Source organism: Pelodiscus sinensis, chromosome 10 (assembly GCF_049634645.1).
Source record: "Pelodiscus sinensis isolate JC-2024 chromosome 10, ASM4963464v1, whole genome shotgun sequence".
Classification (NCBI taxonomy): domain Eukaryota; kingdom Metazoa; phylum Chordata; order Testudines; family Trionychidae; genus Pelodiscus; species Pelodiscus sinensis.
In genome coordinates this window covers 34728046-34749931 of record NC_134720.1, presented here as the reverse complement: position 1 = coordinate 34749931, position 21886 = coordinate 34728046, and the positions used below count along the sequence as shown (strand labels likewise).

Sequence of the window (21886 nt, the reverse complement as noted above, 5' to 3'; positions counted from 1 at the left end):
AGACCTAGGTCCACTACTCAGACAGAAGAGATAAAAGAAGCCCTTGAGGGGCAGAGGACTTCACATTGATGACTTTTGTCATGTGGGACACTGTTCAGGTTATTGACCTTTTCGGAGGAAGGTGGGACACTATTAGTGACCTGGCAAGATGATTAAGTCATGAGAAGAAGTCAACCAGCACAATGCTAAAACAGCTGTTGGCACTAAATCAGAAGAAACCAGAAAAGGTGCCTTCCCCATGCCTGTTGGGCATCTGTGGGGAACATGAGAGTCCCTAGCACATTGCTAGGGAGCTGGAGACATGTGGGCCCTTTCAACTGCTTCTAATTAAAGGGCTCTCACTTGCTGATCAACTGAATTGCCTGAGAGAGATGGGGGAGGGACTGGGGACTACTTAGAGGTGAAGACTTAGAATTCACAAAGGGGCCAGGAGCTGCGAGCGGTGTTATGTGAATTCTAAGCCTCCACCTCAGAAAGCTCTGGGAGGAGGCTAGCCCCCAGCTTCTCTAGGTCCCTTCCATTGGCCAGAAGTCAAGGGGGAAGGACCCCAGGCCAAGCAAAGCTTCCAGTAGGATAGCTCTCAACTCCGCCCCATCCAGGTTGTCCCATGGCCACTTCTGAAATTTGTGAAGAGGCCCCATTCAAAAATTATTGCCCACACCTGAAGTAGAGTAACCAACCAACCAAAAGACCTACTAAGGACAGATTTTAAAGTAATTTAGACATCTAGTGAAGTTTTCAAAAACACTTCAAAGCCTGATACCCATTGATTTCCCAACTGATGGTTCATATGCTAACCTGTTTAAAAAAAACACCCTATCTGCTTTACCAAATTTCAATTACATTATTTGTAAAGTACCTCTCTAAACACAAAGGTCGAAATCCTGGCATTGAAATCAACAAAATTTCCCATTGCCTTCAAAAGGGTCAGGGTTTTACCCAAACTACTTAGCTATTGACCATGGGGATCAATTTTTTTCTTTAGACTTTTATATGCCATTAATGTAGTATGCCATTTCATTAGCTTCAACAGGGTAAAATTATTTGTTTCTCTAATGCTAACAAGTTTATTTTGAATAATACTGGATCTTCTGAAGTAGAAGTACTTTTGTAATATCCAAATGCTTTAATTGAACTTTATTTCTAATGCTACAAAAAAAGATTGTCCTTTGCAATTTCCCCTTGAAGACAGAGTTTTGTTTCTGAGTACTTTCTCTGGTTCTCTTGCAAAAAAAAGTAAACTATTAGAACAAAATAAAATAAAAATAACTATCATTTCAGGGTTAAAAGGTTCTATTGGATGATCACTCCCCAAGCAATTTCTGGGGGAAAAAAAACCTTCCTATGTTCCAGATCAACTTATTCTAAGTTAGTACTCTCTATAAACTGAAAGCCAATACAGCAGACTTCCAATAATCGGCACCTTTGGACCTAGGGGCTTCCGGATTATCAGATATGCCGGAGTATCAGGAGGTACTCCAGCAGGGGGGCTCTGACGGGTCTGGGGGGGCGTGGTTGGGGGGGAATGGCACGGTGATGCGGGACCAACCCAGCAGCACCCCAGCTGCTCTGCCCCATGGCTTCCTCAAGTCTACTGCTGGTCAGTTTCAGTAGCAGTGGACTTGGGGAAGCCGTGGGGTAGAGCAGCTAGGGTGCTGCCGGGCGCCGAGCAGGGGAGTGAGGGACGGCGCTGTGGGACCAACCGGGCAGCACCCCAGCTGCTCTACTCCACACTGCTTCCCCAAGTCTGCAGCTGGTCAGTTTCAGTAGCAGTGGACTTGGGGAAGCCGTGGGGTAGAGCAGCTAGGGTGCTGCCGGGCGCCGAGCAGGGGAGTGAGGGACAGCGCTGTGGGACCAACCGGGCAGCACCCCAGCTGCTCTGCTCCACACTGCTTCCCCAAGTCTGCAGCTGGTCAGTTTCAGCAGCGGCAGCAGTGGACTTGGAGAAGTGGCATAGAGCAACTCCAATTGTCCGGCTGCCAGAGCACTTCTGGGTTCCAGTTGGTGCTAGACTATTGGGGGTCCCGGACCACTGGATGCAGGACAATTGAAGTTTTACTGTACATATAGGCTGTGTCTAGACTGGCAAGTTTTTCTGCAAAAGCAGCTGTTTTTGTGGAAAAACTTGCCAGCTGTATACACTGGCCGCTTGAATTATCGCAAGAACACTGACGATCTCATGTAAGATTGTCAGTATTGTTGTGGAAATACTATGCTGCTTCCATTTGGGCAAAAGCCCTCTTGCGCAAATGCTTTTGTGTAGACAACGCGGTATTGTTTTGCGCAAAAAAAGCCCCGATCGCGAAAATGGCGATTGGGGATTTCTTGTGCAAAACCACGTCTAGATTGGCACGGACGCTTTTCCGTGAAGAGTGCTTTTGCGGAAAAGCATCCGTGCCATCTAGACGCTCTTTTCCGTAAATGCTTTTAACGGAAAAACTTTTGCGGAAAATCATGCCAGTCTAGACGTAGCCATATTGTAATGGGGAAAAAAGCACAAAGTAGTATTTTTCCATGTATTCAAATCAATAAACATTTAGCAATTACATCTATTTAGATCCTGACTGATCTAATAAAAATGAGTTATACTGCACGCACATAACCAAGACACTTATCTGCACCATTTTCATCACTACACAGCTGTCTGAGTATCAACACATTAAGTTTAGAATGTCTCATTGCCACAAGGAGCAGATTTTATGATGTGAAAAAAACAAATATAATGAATAAATATTTGGAGCTTCTGGTAAGACCACCAAGACAAAAGAAAAGTTACGAAAGTCTTCAGGTTAAAGTACAAAACACATCTCAAGTAACAATTCTTTCTTTGCTGCATCAGAGGTACCTTACATCACCTAGAATTGGTGCATTTCAGTATTAATTTAAATGACTCCTTATGGTTTAAAATTTTCCATGACATTTATAAAAAGGAAGATTTTTAAATACATGTATGGGATTTAGGCACCCCACTACCTTGGGTTTTGAATGAGAACTGAGTGCAGAAATTCCCTTTATACCGTTGAATATTTAGGATTAAAAGGAACAATGACACCAATTGTGTCCCCACCTCACTGACGTGGATGGCACCTTGCAGCACACCTTTTGTTGTGCAACATTTTGGATCAGATTTTGGAGACAAGTACCTCTGAAGCTAAACAGTGTTCAGCTCTGGTGCAGCTCAATGCTTAGTTTCATGCAGTGGGAACTTGGAGGTGAAATACAGACAGATCAGGGAAGGGGTAAATGTGAACCAGCCTGTGTGGTAAAGTTATGGGGGCTCAGTAGCATCCATGAAGCAATCCCTCTCTGGACCTTTCTTGCCACTCTTCTTACCAGAAATGGAAACAGGCCACACCAATCCAGAGAGCAAAACTAGAGCACTCCACAATATTTCGATATATGTGAAGAGCAGCAGCACTAACATAGACTGTCTTTAGAACCAATCGTTCAGTGCTCTGACTCTGTACTGTGCCATATGCAAAGCCTCAGCACAGAACTCACAAACTATTATTGTTCGTGGTTTTGCAGTCTACAGTTCAAATTCAGACAAAGCAGCTTTCATTCCCACTAGTGAACTTACCATTGCACTTGCATTTTTTAAATTGAAACTAACATAACAAGCACCTTTCTTCCTCCAAAAAAAATAAAAAATAAAAAAATAACACCCAACACTATCATCTGCTATTAAAATAACTTTCCTTTCTGCTATACCAACAAACCTGATGTAAAATCAGTTCTTCACATAGTACACAAATAAAATATGGAATATAAATATGAATGTATACAATTGTAAATGCAGGTTACAGAAGGATGAAACATTAGCTTATCTTCATTGTTTCCAAAAAGCTTTTGGAGTTAAGCATTTAACAGCCGCAATAACAACTTGTTCCTTCAAAGAAATTGTATGAGACAACACAAGTACCGCAACACTAAATGCAACCTAAATTGAAATGTTACAAATTATTAGCAGATGCAGACTTAACAGAAGCTTTCCACTCTCCTTACCAGAGAATCAATTATTTCTGTGCACTTTTTTGCAAATGTACATTATTTAAAATAAGCAAAAAGTCTCCTATTATGCTGTTTAATGTGATTTATTTTTATTGTGTTAGCATGGAGGACCCCTTGTTATGGACCAGGATGCCATTGTGCTAGATGGAGCAGAAACACAGAGCAAAAAGATTCATTGTGCCACAGAATCAACTGAGTAGGGAAGTAGGATGCCAGCTTCCTTTTCTGTTCACAGACATCCCTGACAAGTGCCTCATCCGAGCCAGGACTATCCTGAGGTGTTTTATTTAAAAACAAAAAACAAAAAACCCAACACCCTGATTCCCGAAAGGACAATCTATCCATGTACCAGCAAGTCAATGTCAATCTCTCATGGGGATTGTCCATATCTGGTGAGCAAGTTTTGGCTTCAGAACTAGTTTGTTTAATGGGGTCTCTCAAGAATAATGGCCTAAGGCATGTGGGTTATAATGGGAGTTGCCAAGGACTGAAGTGTATCATCACCATGTGAAATTCATTAAACCAACTGAACTTGCATGAAACACCCTGTACAATGCTTTCCAAAATAACAATGTCAATCCATGGCTCCCACGTATTCATTATTTATCATGGAAAAAAGCAAGGAGGAGCACTTTGGATTCTGAGAACATATATTCCATAACATTTTTTACAACTGCGTTGTGGATTTGAGCCAAAGCCCACAGAAATCACAGCGACTCTTTTCATTGACTTCAATGGGATTTCAATTAGGTTCCTAAGTGACAGCTGCTGCAGCAGCACATTCAAAGGGGTGCCACTGACACAGTCATATAGGCTTTTCCGAGCAAAAAGCAGTAAGCTTCAGTCTTCTTCATGCGATTGGACATCACCATTAAATGCCTGATAAACAATAGTGAAGTCCAGATGCTTGCCAGAATAACCATGGAATGCAGAGAGTCCAAGAGAGCTGCCATAATCAAAGAAAATATTACAGTGAAGGTGACATTTAAGATGGGTTTGTTTGGGGGCTTTATATTTTTTGAGATAAGTCTGTACAGGATTGGTGCATAAAAAGGGTAACAGAATGAGAAGGAAAATTGAGCATCACAGATCAGTACTTCCCTTATCTCCAAGTATAGCATCGAAAAGACTAAGAGGAGGAGGAGGAAAGTGATTTTTAAACCAAATGGAGAAAAAGAAACACTACTGAGAAGTGTGTGTTGAGGACTCCAATATCAGGCAATACATTTCCCAAGCAAAATCATAATAGCAATCTTTTCAATTACTTTTTCATCCTCAAACAGCATTGTTATGTATCTAATATGTTGTGGCTTGTTTTTCAATAATATACTGATGCTGAGTTTTTGCTGAGGCTCATAAACCTTGAAGACTTGAAGATCCTTTTTATTAGAGATTCCTTGCTACGGTGTTCTCTAGTTTGCAAAGCTCAAATTTCTGACCCTCCAACTCCTGTCATTATTGCAGAATGCACATTCAAAATTGTAACAGGAAATAAAGCTGAAAAATGTCTAAAAGTTTAGTGCACTTCTCCATAAATCTAACATTTTCTTCATGGTCTAAAATGTTTTATATTTGAGAATGCTGAAATAAAAGATAGGTAATGGAAGGGACCTGGAAGAATCGTGGATGTTACATTAATATTTATTCCAAAGAAAATCCCAGTTGTAGCATACAATTGTAAAAATAAATAAAAAGCCATTACTGATACACATAGGAAAATGCAATGTATTTAACCCAAAGAAAAGACCACATTAAAGGAAACACACAAACGTCTAACATGCATGCAATGTAGACTATAACAATAGTATATTGTGAATCCCAGGAAGTGAGATATACCAGCAGATCTTCATATTTTGAAGATAGATGTTCTTTGACTTCGCATCAACTATTCGGCTCCTTTTGTTTGTATCAAATGTACATCCAAAGTAAATCAAATGCCCCTAGTATCACTATCTATTCCTTTGTATTTTAGAATCTGTGGTTAAGAAGAGAAGTTATTCATTCAAAATAGAGTCTTTCTATTGGAGATGTTATAGTGAACCAAACTTACACATTTATATTGTGATTCATTTTGGATCAGAACTTTTACTGAGAACCCAATGGAAATATAATTAGGCTTCAAGTACATTTTGGGTACTGAATAGATAATAGTTTGCAGTTTAAAGGAAGCACTAAACAGATTTTCTGTGATTATAATTACTGTTCTTTTCCCTAGACAAAGAAGAATTGATGGTTGAAAGAAAAAAAATGTGTTCGGTGAAGACTAAAATCTTCACAAATCAAGTGTTTTACACATCTATATTGTTTGGTAGATTTATGTATGAAATCTGGATTATAACATTAATGGCTTCCCCAAAATTTTTGTAGCTTCTGTGGGTCTGAGCAAATATTTCAGGCATAAAACCAGATCTGGCCTTGAAAAAAACTTGACTCATGTATATGGCCAGCTTCCCGTCTTGTGTATCACCATAAAGCCAAAGTAACTCCTTTTGTCAAGATCATCACATCACAGTATTCTGATACTTGTTTTGTAGTGTTTCATTACATGAGCATCTTATTGCACTTTGTTGTCAGTTCCTCAACAGAAGGAGGAGACATACAACCGTTGGTTAAAGAGCATTCAGTTCCGATAATCTTGCCATGAGTCTTAGACTAAATAAGTTTGGGATTTGAAATATTGACTCATTAGCAAACTGTTTCCAGTAGTACACCTACTGCTGATGTTCTGTTTCTGTCAGTTTATTTAAAGAGAGAGAGAGAGAGAGAGCTGGAAGAATTTCCTGTTTGTTAATAACTCTGATTTCTGATATGAACATGCAGAATTTGGCACTAGAATTGTAAACGTGTTGCATATATTGTTATCAAAGATATTGATATGCACTCAAAGACTACTCTGAATTCTTAGTGCCTATGGCACTTAAATAAATCATGTTTATTTTGTTCACTCTTGGTAGTAATAACACACAATCTCTCACAAGCAATGGTGAGATAGATCTTCTGAGTTAATGCTCACCTTTCAGGCTGTGAAATCTACTACTGAGGAGGCTATCAAGGGAAGCAGGAAACAGGGAAGTGGTTATCCAGAGCCAGTACAGAAGTTTTGAGACCTCCATGCTGATAGACTTGGCTTCTGAGGCTCTGTAAGAACTTGGATTCTGGGTTCCAAATCTCCTATTTATGATCAGTCCTTTAAAAAAAAAATCCAGGGAAAATATCCCTCTCCTCTCTCAGGAGTCCTTTTCAGGGATTTTCATCCACAGAATGAGTAACTCAGGTCCTTTTTGTATATTCAATAAGTTGTCAGACTTTATAAATATATTTCAGTGCCTAAGGGTGTAGAGGAGCACTTAGTGGGATTTATAATAGCGCCATAATGCCTAACTTACAATTAAATCAGTTGGAGTTAGGCACCTAGAAGTTTTTGAAAAGTCCACTAGGTGCTTATTTTCATTTTTAAGCACTTAAGTACCTTTAATCATTCAAATTCTCAGATAGTATAAATTCATGAAGCTCCATTGATGTTAATGGGGCTGTGTCAATTTACCCCAACTGAGAATCAGTCCATATAACTTTAAAAGGAAAATGACAATGACATGGGGCTAATAGACCCTAACAGCCAAATGTACCATGTGGGAAATTAGAAAAAGAATTTGTCAGAAAATCATTAATAGACAAAGAGCAAGTGGGGAAAAATCATTTTTTAAATCCAGAAATAATTTCTGCAACTCTCAAGGACTTGAAACAGATAGGTCATAATGAAAAGTCATTAATTTAACAAGCACAGTTACCTAATAAAAACGTGTATTTTCCCATTATCACATAGCACTTTTCTAGTTGCCAGTTTATTTATATATTTAGGCTGGTTTATTTATAGCCAAACTGATTCTTACTGAATTTTCCCGATCATGGTAATTTCAAACATTAGCATAAGATGGGTTGTAATACAGTGAAAAATAAAATGCCAGTAAAAAGTGATATGGCAATAAAGCTATTAATTATGAATTTAGAGTGCTCTGTAATGAACTTATATGCAAATATTAGTTATTTAGTAAACTCTACTTAAAGCTTAAAATAAAAACATGAATGAACCTTACACAATTCAAAATATCATAGTGAGATACATAGGAATTGCTAATTGAGTGCAGGAAAATATTGACAAATACTGTACTACACAGCAAGTATTTCAAATTAAAGGTTTGTTAGATTTTTGCATTGTAGATTAGATGCTACATTTGTAAATATCATCTTTTTTCTTGTATGAATGCAGGAAAATGCCACGGGGTTGCCAAGAGGTTATACAATGAAAACCCACTGCAATGCATCATGACCCACAGTAGTAATTTTTCTTATTACAGACAGGCGATCTGCGCAATTTAAACATTCTTAAAGCATGTTAATTTGTACTGACTCACCTTTCTGCTTTTAAATCTGAATGACTGCTACCCTTCCACTGATTGCCTGACAGTGGAGTTACGAATGAGTTACAACTAGCAGCCCAGTCTTGCTTCCAAAGAAATTAAAGACAAAATTCTCAGTGATTTCACTGGAAGCAGGATCAGATCCTGATTATGCAGGGGGCAATTTGGGTCTTACCCAGTAGTATTCAAAAGTCCCAGCCTTGGCCTAGGAGCCTATTATACTAGGGTATGTGTGAGTCAAGAACAAAAAGACAGTCCCTATTCTGAATAACACAGAGTCTAAGTATTAAAAAATAAATAAATCTTCCAGTGGATAGCAAGGTCTCCAATTTAAGTAGTAGCAAAGCCATATATCCAATAAAAGAATGCCTTCTTTGGCCATTGAGAGCTACCCTCTGCCTACAAAATTGATTCTGTCTTACCAGGCCTGACTCTGCTAAAACTCTCCAGCAATTAAGGCCATCATTCCATAAGAAGCATTCAGCATTTCAATGCACTGTAGCTGGTGCTGTCTATCATGCAATTAATTTTCGGCTTGCCTCCCCTTTCATTAGTTTTTCCACATGCTTGGTTTGCTAACCCCCAGTTATCTTATCCAATAGCTCTGCTTTTTTGTTGTATTGTTCTTTAATTTTCTGTCCTAAGTTATTTTTCACTCTTTCATCACATTGTTGCCACAGGTTCACTACTGTATAATTTACTATGTGACCTTTCATTTTAGTATGTATTCCTCATCCTATTGTACCTGACTGTCTGAAGCTACCTTGGATGTCTTGAACCCCTCTGTTTTATAATCTGATTTTATTGTTCTGTACATTGCCTTCTATACACATTTTATCATTCCTAATAAAATATTAATCTTCTGCCATACAAATTTACTTTCCCTAAAGTTTTGAATCAATTTTTCATAACATTTGCGATTCTAGACAGGAAAGAAGTTGTTTGAACCATCACAATGGCAAGTTATTGACAGATATTATGCTGACATGAGTAACACTCACAGTCAACAAATGATACTTGGGTGGGGGAAAGCAGGTTTTAGAAATAAGGCTTGTCATTGCATCAGTCAGATAAATTGACTTTGATGACAGTGGCCTAAAATGTGGTCATATTTTGAGATCTCTAAATTTTTAAATTAATGATATTTTAACATCATTTTACATAAGTGCCAGAAAACTTACTAAGCTCCCTTGATAGGTAGATCTATTGTGACACAGTTAGGGCAGAGGGCTGGAGAAAGTCAGCCCTAGGAGAAAAAAAAAAGCCAACTCCTTTGCTAATGAGTAGGCCAATTAGAAGCAGCTGAGAAGGAACTGGCTCAGGCAGATTAGGAATCAGCTGAGACAGGGCTACCTTTGACTCAGTTAGGGCCAGCTGACTTCACTTCAGGCCTGCTAGAGACCTTTTAAAAGCCTCCCCTGTTAGGGAGGAGGAGGAGGGGGAAAAAAGAAAGAAGTGAGGGAAGCATAGAGACAGGCTTGTAGTTAACCTGAGAAACAGGAGGGGAGTGAGGAGCTCTAGGAGAAGAGGCTGGGCTTCCTTCTCCTCCTGCCCCCGGGGATAGACTACTAAAATAATCTACTTCTGAGGAGAAAGCTAACTGCTCTGTCATGAGAGGCAGGAGGGCTGCATCTAGACTGGCATGATTTTGTGCAAATACTTTTAACAGAAAAACTTTTCTGTTAAGCATGTGTACAAGAGAGTGTCTATACTGGCACAGATGCTTTTGCGTGAAAGACATCTTTTGTGCAAAAGCATCTGTACCAGTGTAGATGCTCTCTTGCATAAGAAAGCTCCAAAGGCCATTTTAGCCATCTGGCTTTCTTGTGCAAGACATTAACTTGGCTGTCTACACTGGCCCTCTTGCACAAGAAATACTTGCGCAAGAGGGCTTATCCCTGAGCGGGAGCATCAGAGTATTTGCCAAGAACCACTGATTTTGTACAGTACAAAGTCAGTGTTCTTGCGCAAATACTTGTGGCCAGGGTAGACAGGTGGCAAGATTTTGAGCAAAATCTTGCCAGTCTAGATGCAGCTGAGGTGCATTGCCTGAGGCCCTTCTCACCAAAGGGAGAATAGCTGACTCTGGCAAGGGTAAAAGCCTTGCTACACCACATAAAAGCATATTTGACTATGTATGGTTTGTCCACTGAAGTACCTATGCTCACATCAGAGCAGGACAGCAGTTAAGTAACCAACTCCTAGGTATAATATCTACCGACAGATAAAAATAAAGTTGCTGTAGTTATTGTGTAGTCTGGCCCCTGAAGATGTTTATGCACGCAGTATTTAGTAAACAGCATTGTTAATCACAGAACACAGAGATGAGTTGTCAATACCTAAAGTGCACAATTTAAATTCCCATATATATTCAGGAAATTCAATTTAGTGTCTCATTCTCATTACAAAGAATAAAGATAGGAAAAACATCAGACAAAATAACAAGAATGTATGAGATGTGCCTAAAGTTGGGTGCATCAAACGGTTCTTTTGGACAGCTGATAGTCCATCAACTGTTCCAGATGTAGTATTTGGCTTAATAGTTTTTAATCTGTAATTGTAAGGAGATAACAGGGGGATTGGAAAGTCTACTCAGTATAATCACATCATACCATTGGTAAATAAGGTTATAACTGCTTTGAGGTTTCTAGCCACAAGAGCCTTCCAAAGATGCATATTGCTTCTAAGAACTGTGTGCACCTTCATATGCTTCAGCTCACATCCACACACTTACAATTGTTGCTGCAGATGTGTTAAAATTCAGAGACTTTAGTATACTGCTGTGTCTAGGCAACTCTTGTCCTCTGTGTGCACGCAACCAATGAAATTAATGTATAACTACACTTGAGTACTTTGCCACGTTCTTGTTCTGAACTAGTATACAGGTTGCAGTTCCAAAAATATTGGTGCCTTGATATGAAATCTGAAAAAAAAAACCCAACCTTTTTTTGCAGTTCTTCGAAAATGTCATTGTTCTGAAATTGCGGAACTATTAATGGTGGTTTGTAACCTATGATTTAAATCAACTTCTGTACCTAATGACTGGAAGATAAATAATGTGATGCCAATATTTTAAAAGGGTGCTAGAAGTAATCCTGGTAATTACAGACCAGTAATACTGGGCAAATTATTTGAAACTATAGTAAAGAATAAAATGGTCAGACACTTAGATATACATAATTAGTTGCAGAAAAGTCAACATAGTTTCTGTAAAGGGAAATCATCACTTACTAATCTACTATGCTATGTCTACATTGGCATAATTTTGCGCAAAAGCAGCTGCTTTTGCGCAAAAACTTGCTGCCTGTTTACACTGGCAGGGAGTTCTTGCGCAAGAACACTGACGTTCTAATGTGTGAAATCAGGGCTTCTTGCAAAAGAACTATGATGCTCCCACTTAGGAATAAGACCTCTTGCACAACTGTTCTTGCGCAGGAGGCCAGTGTAGACAGGCAACATGAATTTCTTGCGCAAGAAAGCCGATGGTTAAAACGGGCCATCGGAGCTTTCTTGCGCAAGAGAGAGTCTACACTGGCACGGATGCTCTTGCGTAGAAGCACATCTTTTGCTCAAAGGCACATGCCAGTGTAGATGCTCTCTTGAGCAAATACTCAAATGCAAAAACTCTTGCGTTAAAGAGTATTTGCGCAAAATCTTGCCAATATAGACATAGCCCTACAGTTCTTTGAGGGGGTCAATAAACATGTGGACAAGGGGATCCTGTGGAAACTGTGTACATAGATTTCCAGAAAGCCTTTGACAAGGTCCCTTACCAAAGGCTCCTAAGTAAAGTTAGTTGCTATGGGTAATAAGGAAGGTCCTCCGATGGATTGATAGCTGGTTAAAAGACAAGAAATAAAGGGTAGGAATAAACTGTAAGTTTTAAGAATGGATAGAGGTAAGTAGTGATGTCCCCCAAGGGTCTGTACTGGGACCAATCCTATTCAACCTATTTATAAATGATCTGGAGAAAGAGGTGGCAAAATTTGCAGATGATACTAAACTGCTCAAGATGGTTAAGACCAAAATATCTTCAAAAAGATCTCACCCAACTATGTTGTTCAATGGATTGAGGAACAAAATGGCAAATGAAATGTAATGTTGATAAATGTAAAGTAACACAGATTGGAGAAAATAATTCCAACTATACATACAATATGATGGGGACTAATTTAGCTATAACCAGTCAAGAAAGAGATATTGGAGTAATTGTGGATAGTCCTCTGAAAACCTCCACCCAATGTGCAGCAGCAGTCAAAAAAGCAAACAATATTAGGAATCATTTAAAAAGGATAGATAATAAGATGGAGAACATCTCATTGCTTCTATATGAAACCATGGTACGCCCACATCTTGAATACTGTGTCCAGATGTGGTCGCCTCATCTCGAAACAGATATGTTAGCATTAGAAAAAGTTCAGAAAAGGTCAACAAAAATGATTAGGGGTTTTGAATGGGTCCCATATGAAGAGAGATTAAAAAGACTGGGACTTTTCAGCTTGGAAAAAAGGAGAGATGATACAGGTCTATAAAATCATGACTGATGTGGAATAAGTGAATAAGAAAAAATTATTTACTTCCCGTAATATAAGAACTAGGGTCACCAAGTTAAGTTTATAGTTAACAGGTTTAAAACAAATAAAAGGAAGTTTTTCTTCACTCAATTCACAGTCAACCTGTGGAACTCTTTGCCAGAGGATGTTGTGAAGGCCATAACTTTAACAGGGTTTAAAGAAGAATTAGGTAAATTCATGGAGATTAGGTCCATCGATAGCTATTGGACAGGATGGGTAGGAATGGTGACCCTAGCCTCTGTTTGTCAGAGGATGGAAATGGATGACAAGAAAAGCATCACATGATGATCACCTGTTGCGTTCACTCCAGCCAGGTCATCTGGCATTGTCCACTGTTGAAAGACACTGGGCTAGATGGACCTTTGGTCTGACCTAATATGGCCATTCTTATTCTTCTGAAGATATGGTTTTATGCTCTTAATTGGCCATAGAACATAAGCTACTAGATGAGTTTATTGTAAATATAGTTGCCACAGGTACCTAAACCTGGCGGTGATACGCTACGAGCATGCTTTTTTTGAAGAATTGTTGTTAGGGAAAAATATTTTTGTTTTGTTTTGTTTTTGTGTTTTGGATAGGTTTTTATTCAGTCCAATGAGTACTCCAATAGCACTCCCATTGAAGTAAGCTGAAGTTTTGCCTCAATAAGGACTAAAAAAGACTTCAAGAATCTATCCTACATCACTATTTATCCATATTGGCAATGCCATGTTCTGCACTGAGCTTCAGGGAGTAGCACTGATTTTAAGAAGTAAATGGATACTAAGTAGATATAAGCACATCTAGCAAAAAAGCCTATTTCTAGAAAGCCAACTGAAATTGTATCTGCCACACCATAGATATTTTCCCTTCACTTAAAAAAAGATTTTTTACTTTTGAACTGTATTACAAAGATGTTTGAATTGAGTTGCTAAAAAAATATGAAGATAAGCATCAGGGAGCAATTACCTGCTGTTATCATACAGATATACTTGTATACACAAGAATGCTCTCTTATTCAGTAGACTGAATAGAAATAACATATTAATTATTTTCAGAGAAATACATTCCTTCATGATTATAAAAGAAATGTGTGGAGAACAACTGAGACAGAACTCTAGATATGCCATAATAAAAAGTGCTGTAGATTTGCAACATAGTAAACCCAGGCTGTTAGCTTGACATATATCTCTCAGGGGAGGACCAATGCCCTTTGTGTTAGTTCAAACATAGACCAAAGATAGCTGAGTTCTGAGGCTTTTGCTTCTTCCATTATAAGGAATTTAATATAAAATTATACTTACCATAAATATGAGAGGTTTGAACAACCGTAAAAAAGAATTTTAACCTTTTTTCAGTGTTAGTATAAGACAGCTATCTAACAGGAGACCCATTTTTCTGGTATAAAACATGAAAAATTAAAAAAAGTCTTCTTAGTGGGGTAAATGCATTTCTTTTCCAATTAAAAATAATAAAACATGCTTATTTTAAAAATCCCAAGCCTTGGTTTGGAACAGACAAAAGGAAGATATTTTTTCATGCAGTGCACTGTCAACCTGTGAAACTCCTTGCCAGAGGGTGTTGTGAAGACTAGGATTTTAATAGGGTTCATAAAAGAGCTAGATAAATTCATGGAGGTTAGCTCTATCAATGGCTATTAGCCAGGATGTGTGAGAATGGTGTTCCTAGCTTCTGTTTGTCAGAGACTGGAAATGGATGACAGGAGAGGGATCACATAATGATTAACTGTTGTGTTCACTCCCTCTGGAGCATTTGGCATTGGCCACTGTCGGCAGAAAGGATACTGGGCTAGATGGTCCTGGTCTGATCCAGGATGGCTGTTCTTATGTTCTTACATTCTTTTGACATTAATCTATCATTATCTATATTTACAGCAATAAAACATATCGTGTAGTAATACCACTACAATCCAGTTCAAATTACCGAAGTAATAGAATGAACTAGTAATATGTTGAAGAACATTTCCATTATTTATATGCATAAAAATCATTTATGAAAAAAACATCAAGTCTCTTGAAAAACCTTGCTTTCACTAAGCATAAGAGTATATCCATTATTTACATAGAAAATGTTTGTATTATTAACTTTAAAAGTAATCATCCTTAAGACTTAAGAATTATAATATAGCTGCTTTCAATTGACACATAAGCCACTTCATAAAGAAACTATGTTTAATACTATTTCAGAATATTCATGACAGCTTTTATTACACCAGTTCACTCCTTGTGTCCTTGCACAGAATTTTGAAATATTTGTTGTACTAACGTATCCTTTTAAGATGTCTTTAAATACTACATAATGCTTACTCGTATGTATATCTAGTTGGTAAGCTCTTTGGAGTAGGCAGTTTTTTATGTCTTACCTGACATAAAATCTTTTAGAAACTACAATTAAATGTTTGATTTCTAATATTTATGACCCCTCTTAAGGTAGAAGGTATTAGTGTTACGTAATTACTTTGACTTGCATGTTTTATTGAATTTACTTTGGAATACTTTTCATAATGCACTACCGACTCATTATTTTATTTACAATGATTATTTTCAGATCCACCATACTAGCCAGAAAGGTGACTCAATAAATTCAATAGGTCTAACCATGTATTCAAAGTAATGAAAAGACAACTTCTTAAACAAAGAAATTCAGGCCATAATTTCATTCTTCTTTTTCTTTCCAGGTATTTTTCTCTTCTCAAAGCCTGTTGCATGGTTTTCTTTCTTTTCCTTGCAATATAGCATAATTGTGCAGAATGATCAGGATAGTATTTGGGCTAATGCCTACCAGTCATATTTTATGGCATTCTTTTTAGTACCAGACATGCAACAGAAAGTTTTCTGAAGTAGAGGATGTCAGGTTATTTGATTTAAATGTGATTATTTTGCTGGTAGACATAGTTACTTGGGTGCACCAAATATTTCATACTTCACTGCTAACACTTCATATTATTTGCTAGATTCTCAGCCAAAAATTGACATCATAAATACATCATTAGCCACTATCTTGGTTGAAAACTTGATGATCAGAAACCAAGGGTTAGAGGTAATAGCACCTACTCACTCTGACTTCTTTTTCATCCAGTAATACATCATCAGAACTAAATATTTTCCTTGCAACTATCAATAAAATGGCCCAGTATACACAGTGAAGACACTGTTAGCTGTTTTGAACTTATGGTTCACTTACATAGCAAGCTAGTGTGTAGCAAGCCAAGGTGTGAATGTCCAGCATACTAATTTGTCACACCCTAACTCACCGTGTGGAGCCTGCTGCAGAACACTGAAAGTTGCATGGTGCTCTGCTGCAATGCACTGTTGTGGGGTCGGTAGAGTGAATTAGTTTGAGGCAAGGTAGTGCACTGTAAATTCACAGCCTGGTGTGTTCAGGAGAAGATAAGCCTTTAATAGGAACCTGTAAAGGGTGACTGTGCATCCTGATTCATCATGAGTGCCAGCACAGTGCTACTTTGGATTGCTCAGATGTACACCACAGTAGTGCCCTTGTTGGTTGCAGTGTATACAGTTCCTCCCTCTAAATCTAATCTAGGCACACATTCAAAATTAGTAATGTTGGATGGAACACTATCCTTTATAGGGAGCCTTTAGAAAAAGGGTGAAAAGATATCCCAATTTTATAAGGGTAGTCCCAATATTTTGGCTTTGTCTTATATTGGTCCCTATTACCTTCTTCCTCCTTGTCCTGATTTTTCACACTTTTCTGTCTGGTCACCCTATCTAGAAATCTTATCAGCCGCATGGTATTTTTATTCCTTTGGACTGAAAAACCCAGGTGTGACGGGGCGCTCCTGCCCTGCACTCGGGAGGATCGGGGCGAGGGGTGTGTGGAACCCCGAACCGGCCCTGAGGTACACAGGGAGCACGAAGAGCCAGCCGGGAACACTCCGGGAGGAGGAGCTAGTGTGGCCAGCGGTGACGTCATTGCCTCTCCGACACGGAGTCACTCCCTGGTGACGTCATCTGCCTGCGCCTCCGAGTCACCCTGCATGACGTTGGGGCCCCTGTGGAGGGGGATTTAAAAAGATGTCCCCCCAGCCAGGGGGAAGGGAGGAGGGAAGAGACCAAGAGGTACAGGGACCGGCCAACGGTGAGTGGGGAGCTGGGAATGGAGTTACCCCTAGAGACGGAGTAGGAAGCGGCCCAGGGCAGGGTCGTGAAGCCCGTGAGTGGGTGGGTTTAGGGGCAATACCCCAGCTGTTGAGCAGGGATAGGTGATCCCTGCCTTAGGGTCCTGGGCCGGGGTTCGGAGAGAGGGAGGGCCCAAACCCCCCTACTCCATCCTCTGGAGCGAAGCAAGTCCCACAAATGGGCATACGAGACTTAAAGAAAACGTATTTCTCTGGAAAGCAGGGAGAGGTTGGGGGTTTTCTGTCCAATGTGCAAGACTATGCTGGGATTAGGGACACAAGGAGTGTTGTAATAAATAGGGTGGTGGGAGTAAGCAACCTCACGGTACAGCATGGTCCTTTACACCAGGAAATATCCATGCTGAATGCTTGTGTACACTATTACATTTAATTCCATGTATTTATTTCTCATTTTATTGTTAAATCTTTTCAAAGAATTCAATCATACGCCCATCAAAGAAAGTGGTAAAAGTCCCCCTGACTTCCCTGGGAACTGGAAAAGGCATTAAAGCAACAGTTAGTCTATGAATTCCATCATCTGTACTCAATTCTGCTGTCTTGCAGACTAGCATCTGCTCTTCCTAAAGATCTCTGCACTGATCAGAAAGTATAAATAGCAAGCTCTCACTTGTACCTTCATTAAAATATCTGCTGTCTTTAAGCTTCAGGAATTTGCAGTGAAAATATATTGTACTTATCAGAATTACTAAATGTGTAGTGGCAGTTTAGGGCATTATACTTCAATAACAATAGTGACTTAAACATTTGCTAGATGAAATTATAATATTATTTTACACCTGCTAAAGTAAGGGTACAAACTATTATTTCCTGAAATAATGAAACAATAAACAAGGAAAAAATGTTTAAACGACAAGTCTGATGCAAGCATCTAAAATGTTCATTTTCATTTGAATGTCGGTAATGCTTGTTTAAAGAAAGAAATATAAATGTCACTCCACTGAGAAATTACTGCTGATCTCGAATATAATTTAACTATAAGTCTTAATCAAGAAGGATTATTACAGCAAATAGAATGGGCTAGAGTTGTGATATGTCTAACCTCCAGTGTTTAATGCCATGTCTAAAAATATGATTAGATTTGAAAGCTTGAAAACTGATAAGCCATTACCTATACTTTCTCAATTTTTTATAATATACATAAACTCAGGTAGAGACAACTTTGTAATAAAGATTGATACTTGCAAATTCCATATTGATCAACATAGTGAGTGACTCTAAAGAAAACATTTCTTAAACATGCTGGCTACGTCTAGACTGGCATGATTTTCCACAAATGCTTTTAACGGAAAAGTTTTTCCGTTAAAAGCATTTATGGAAAAGAGCGCCTAGATTGGCACGGACACTTTTCCGCAAAAACACTTTTTGCGGAAAAGCATCCTTGCCAATCTAGACGTGGTTTTGAGTAAGAAAGCCCAGATCGCCATTTTTGCGATCGGGGCTTTTTTGCACAGAACAAATCTGAGCTGTCAACACTGGCCCTTTTGTGCAAAGCTTTGCCAGAATGAGAGCAGCATAGTATTTCCACAAGAAGCACTGATTTCAGACAGTAGGAAGTCAGTGTTTTTGCGGAAATTCAAGCGGACAGTGTAGACAGCTTGCCAATCTAGACACAGCCTATATGTTTAACATGAATACAATTAACAAAATAATAATTGCAAAAAATAATGCTAAGAATACTCCATAATGTAGATATTGTAAGTTGTGCATAAACTTTGTCCAAATTGCAGTAATACTTGGCTACTACAATTTTTAGAAAATGCTTTGCAATTCTCCAAAAGAATAAGTGTACATTATTAGTTTTATGTTACTCATAATAAAGCTAAACACATAGTTAAGTATTATCGATAAGGAGAAAACCAAGAAGAGGATTTTGTCTGATACACTTTCACATAGTTATATACCTTCTTTCATTTTCATCCTTTTTATGTACCTCTCTTCCAATATACCTCTCTTCCAATATTTCCTGTTCCAATGTAACTTTTATTTCTTCTTTGGTGCTCAGTATGCACTAAAAACTTTAGATAAAATAAATAACAGAAGAATATTTCATTCTACAGGCATGCAAGTATCGTACAGAAAGCCTGAACTTGGTTCTTTTGATCTACCATACATTAAGAATAGAGACTTATCAAAAATGTGTAGCTCGTTGTTATACAAAATGTTTTGTACTCTAGTAAGTGATGGTAAGTGTTCCTTGTAGTTTTCCAATTATTTAGACTAAAGTACAAATATGTGTTGTTAATTGGTTAATTATCCTTTGTAAACAGTGAAGTTGGCTTTCAGAGATATTTGCTGCTTCTGATCTTTTAGAAAACCTCATTTTGTTTGGCTTGCAATTTTTTAATGTTCCATAATTAAACATGGGTTTGTAATTAACAAACAATGTTAAAGAACAAGAGTGATAAGCTGGAACTGTAGAATCATGCAAATTGCATTGATTAAACCTTGAAAAAATGTTAAAATAAAATGTGATTTAAACTTAGAAGATCATCTCTATTTCAAATCAAACAAACAGTTCAGATGAGGACTTTCAGTGGTAGTTTGGGTACCTTTATTGTCATTATGCTTTCATATTCCATGAACTGTTGCTCTGCACCAGTAAATTGTTGCTATATTTCACCCAAGAGATGGTTGCACATCATTAATGAGAAGAGTGCTTTGGATACCTTTATGGATTATAATCCCTAAAGGTGAGGAAGAAATCCCTTATTAACATTTGTAAGGTGCTTTGGGAATCCTTAGGGTGAAAGAGGTTATGGGCCTGACCCTGGAAGGTACCATAGATATTGTTGATAGAATGTACGTGCTCAACACCTTCTAGACTCAGGCGCCATTTAAAGATAAACGTATGGGCTAAATATTGTGTGAGTGGCAAAGGAGGGGGAAACTACTAGCACTGTTGCAATCAGTCCCTTTTCCTCAATCCTCTGTAAATGAGCTTTCCTCAACCTAAGCAATGCTGCAATAACAAACTGGTGTCTATGCACTGAGGTGATTTTCTGTTTTGTTTTGGTTTCTTTACTTTCCATCCTCAGTTTGACTTTCTCTCCCATAATAATAATCAGCCAAACATAGAACCAGTTGGCTTGACTTCTAGAGCTAGACATTGTCTACTCTATTGAGACAATAGTAATGGAAGGCACAGGAGAAGAGATATCACCTGTTTAAAGGACTGATTGGCTAGTTCAGATAAAGAACCTAACATGTAAATGTGTATCCTAATTTTAGTTAGAATATGCTGGAGACCTGGAAAACACAGGCTGTCTACAAATTTATCAGCAGGTTTGAATAATCCTGTAAATATCTCTTTCTTATGGGATTTCTGCATTCAGTCCAAAAGGAAAGTAGGAAATGAAGAATCAGTCATAACTTTTTCTCAGTTACCCCATTTTGGGTGACCTCTCCTAGGCAGTTGTTATAATATTTTGATTGGAAAAACAGGGAATTGTGTGAGGGGGCACAAGACATTGCCTTTTTGATTGATTTTCCAGGTGTGAAGGCATAGAAATCCATACTACAAAAATCTTGACTAAAATTCTCAAAGACTTAAAGCACAGAGATACAAATATCTCCCGTCTCACAGCATAGTCTCCCATTTGACGAGCGTCCCCAGAGATGTGTCTAGGACGGGGTGGAGAATCTTTTTTGGATTGGTGGCCATTAAACCACAGAAAAATTAGTCGGGGGGGGGGGGCACACAAGTGAAAATCAAAAAACAAAACAAAGTCTGATATGGCCCTGACTGAGAAGGAGAAAGACACTCCCCACATTCCCCTTGCATTCCAGAGCTTAGGGGAGGGCCCAGGCTAGTAGATTTTGTGTGATCCAGTCCTGCATGGGGACAGCGGTAAGACTGGAGTGCCAGTGTGAGCTCCCCAGTTCTGGGGATGAGCCCTGAGCCTGGGGGCTGGATCCAGGCAAGCCAGCCCGTAGGCTGTAAGTTCCTTACCTTTGTTCTAGAACAATACCCAGCACATTTCCCCTCCAAATACTGCTATTTAGACATTGCTCTAGTCATACGTCTATGGCCACAGGTAAAATAGAGACTTCACAATGATTACCAAAGGTAGAGTCTGGGATGGAACCAGAAGGAACCAGCTGGAGAGAGAAGTGAAGGGACAGATTCAAGAGGAAGCTGGGGGAAGTGCTGTTGGGGATAAGAGAAACTTGAGGGGGAAAGCGTGGAAAGCAGAGAAATGAGAGAAAATTCGAAAGAGGAATTATGGGTTTGATGAGGAGTCAAAACAGAGAATTAATGGATGGGGAGCAAGAAGACAAAGCTCATGGGTTTGACTGGAAATTTTGCACAAATGAGCAATACAAATGTACTAATTATGCAAACTTGTACATGGACTCATTTGTACAAATATGGCAGATTTACAGCCAGAAGTATTGCTGACAATCTTCAAGAGTAGCCTCAGTTCTGTTCACTTCTAGTTTTGGAAGTAGGTTCAGATACAGTATTTCTTAAATCAATTTACCCCTCACTTACAATAATAAAAAATATTCACATATACCGTCTTTATTACATTTTAATTTCCCATTTATGACCAAGAGTAGAAATGTGAACATTGCACCATGCAGGCAGGGATATAGGTCAGAAATATCATAGGCATCTGAATTTTCCAGTGCTGATATTTTCAAGCCATTTGCTATGAAGTTCACAGATTCTCTGTGGGATGGTGGGTTCTTGCATGATAGTTGATTTCTGATTTAAAATA

At 38.6% G+C, this 21886-nt stretch overlaps 2 long non-coding RNA genes across 2 annotated transcripts in view; one reads left to right on the top strand and one right to left on the bottom strand.

The window, feature by feature from the left end:
- The window catches only part of LOC142830866 (uncharacterized), a 38972-nt gene extending 30170 nt beyond the window's left edge, over positions 1 to 8802 (bottom strand). The window contains exon 1 of the long non-coding RNA XR_012906397.1: positions 8424 to 8802. This is a non-coding gene — a long non-coding RNA (uncharacterized LOC142830866). The remainder of the gene's footprint in view (positions 1 to 8423) is intronic.
- Positions 8803 to 16962: 8160 nt separating this feature from the next.
- The window catches only part of LOC142830788 (uncharacterized), a 31366-nt gene continuing 26442 nt past the window's right edge, over positions 16963 to 21886 (top strand). Inside the window, exon 1 of the long non-coding RNA XR_012906275.1 lies at positions 16963 to 17104. This is a non-coding gene — a long non-coding RNA (uncharacterized LOC142830788). The remainder of the gene's footprint in view (positions 17105 to 21886) is intronic.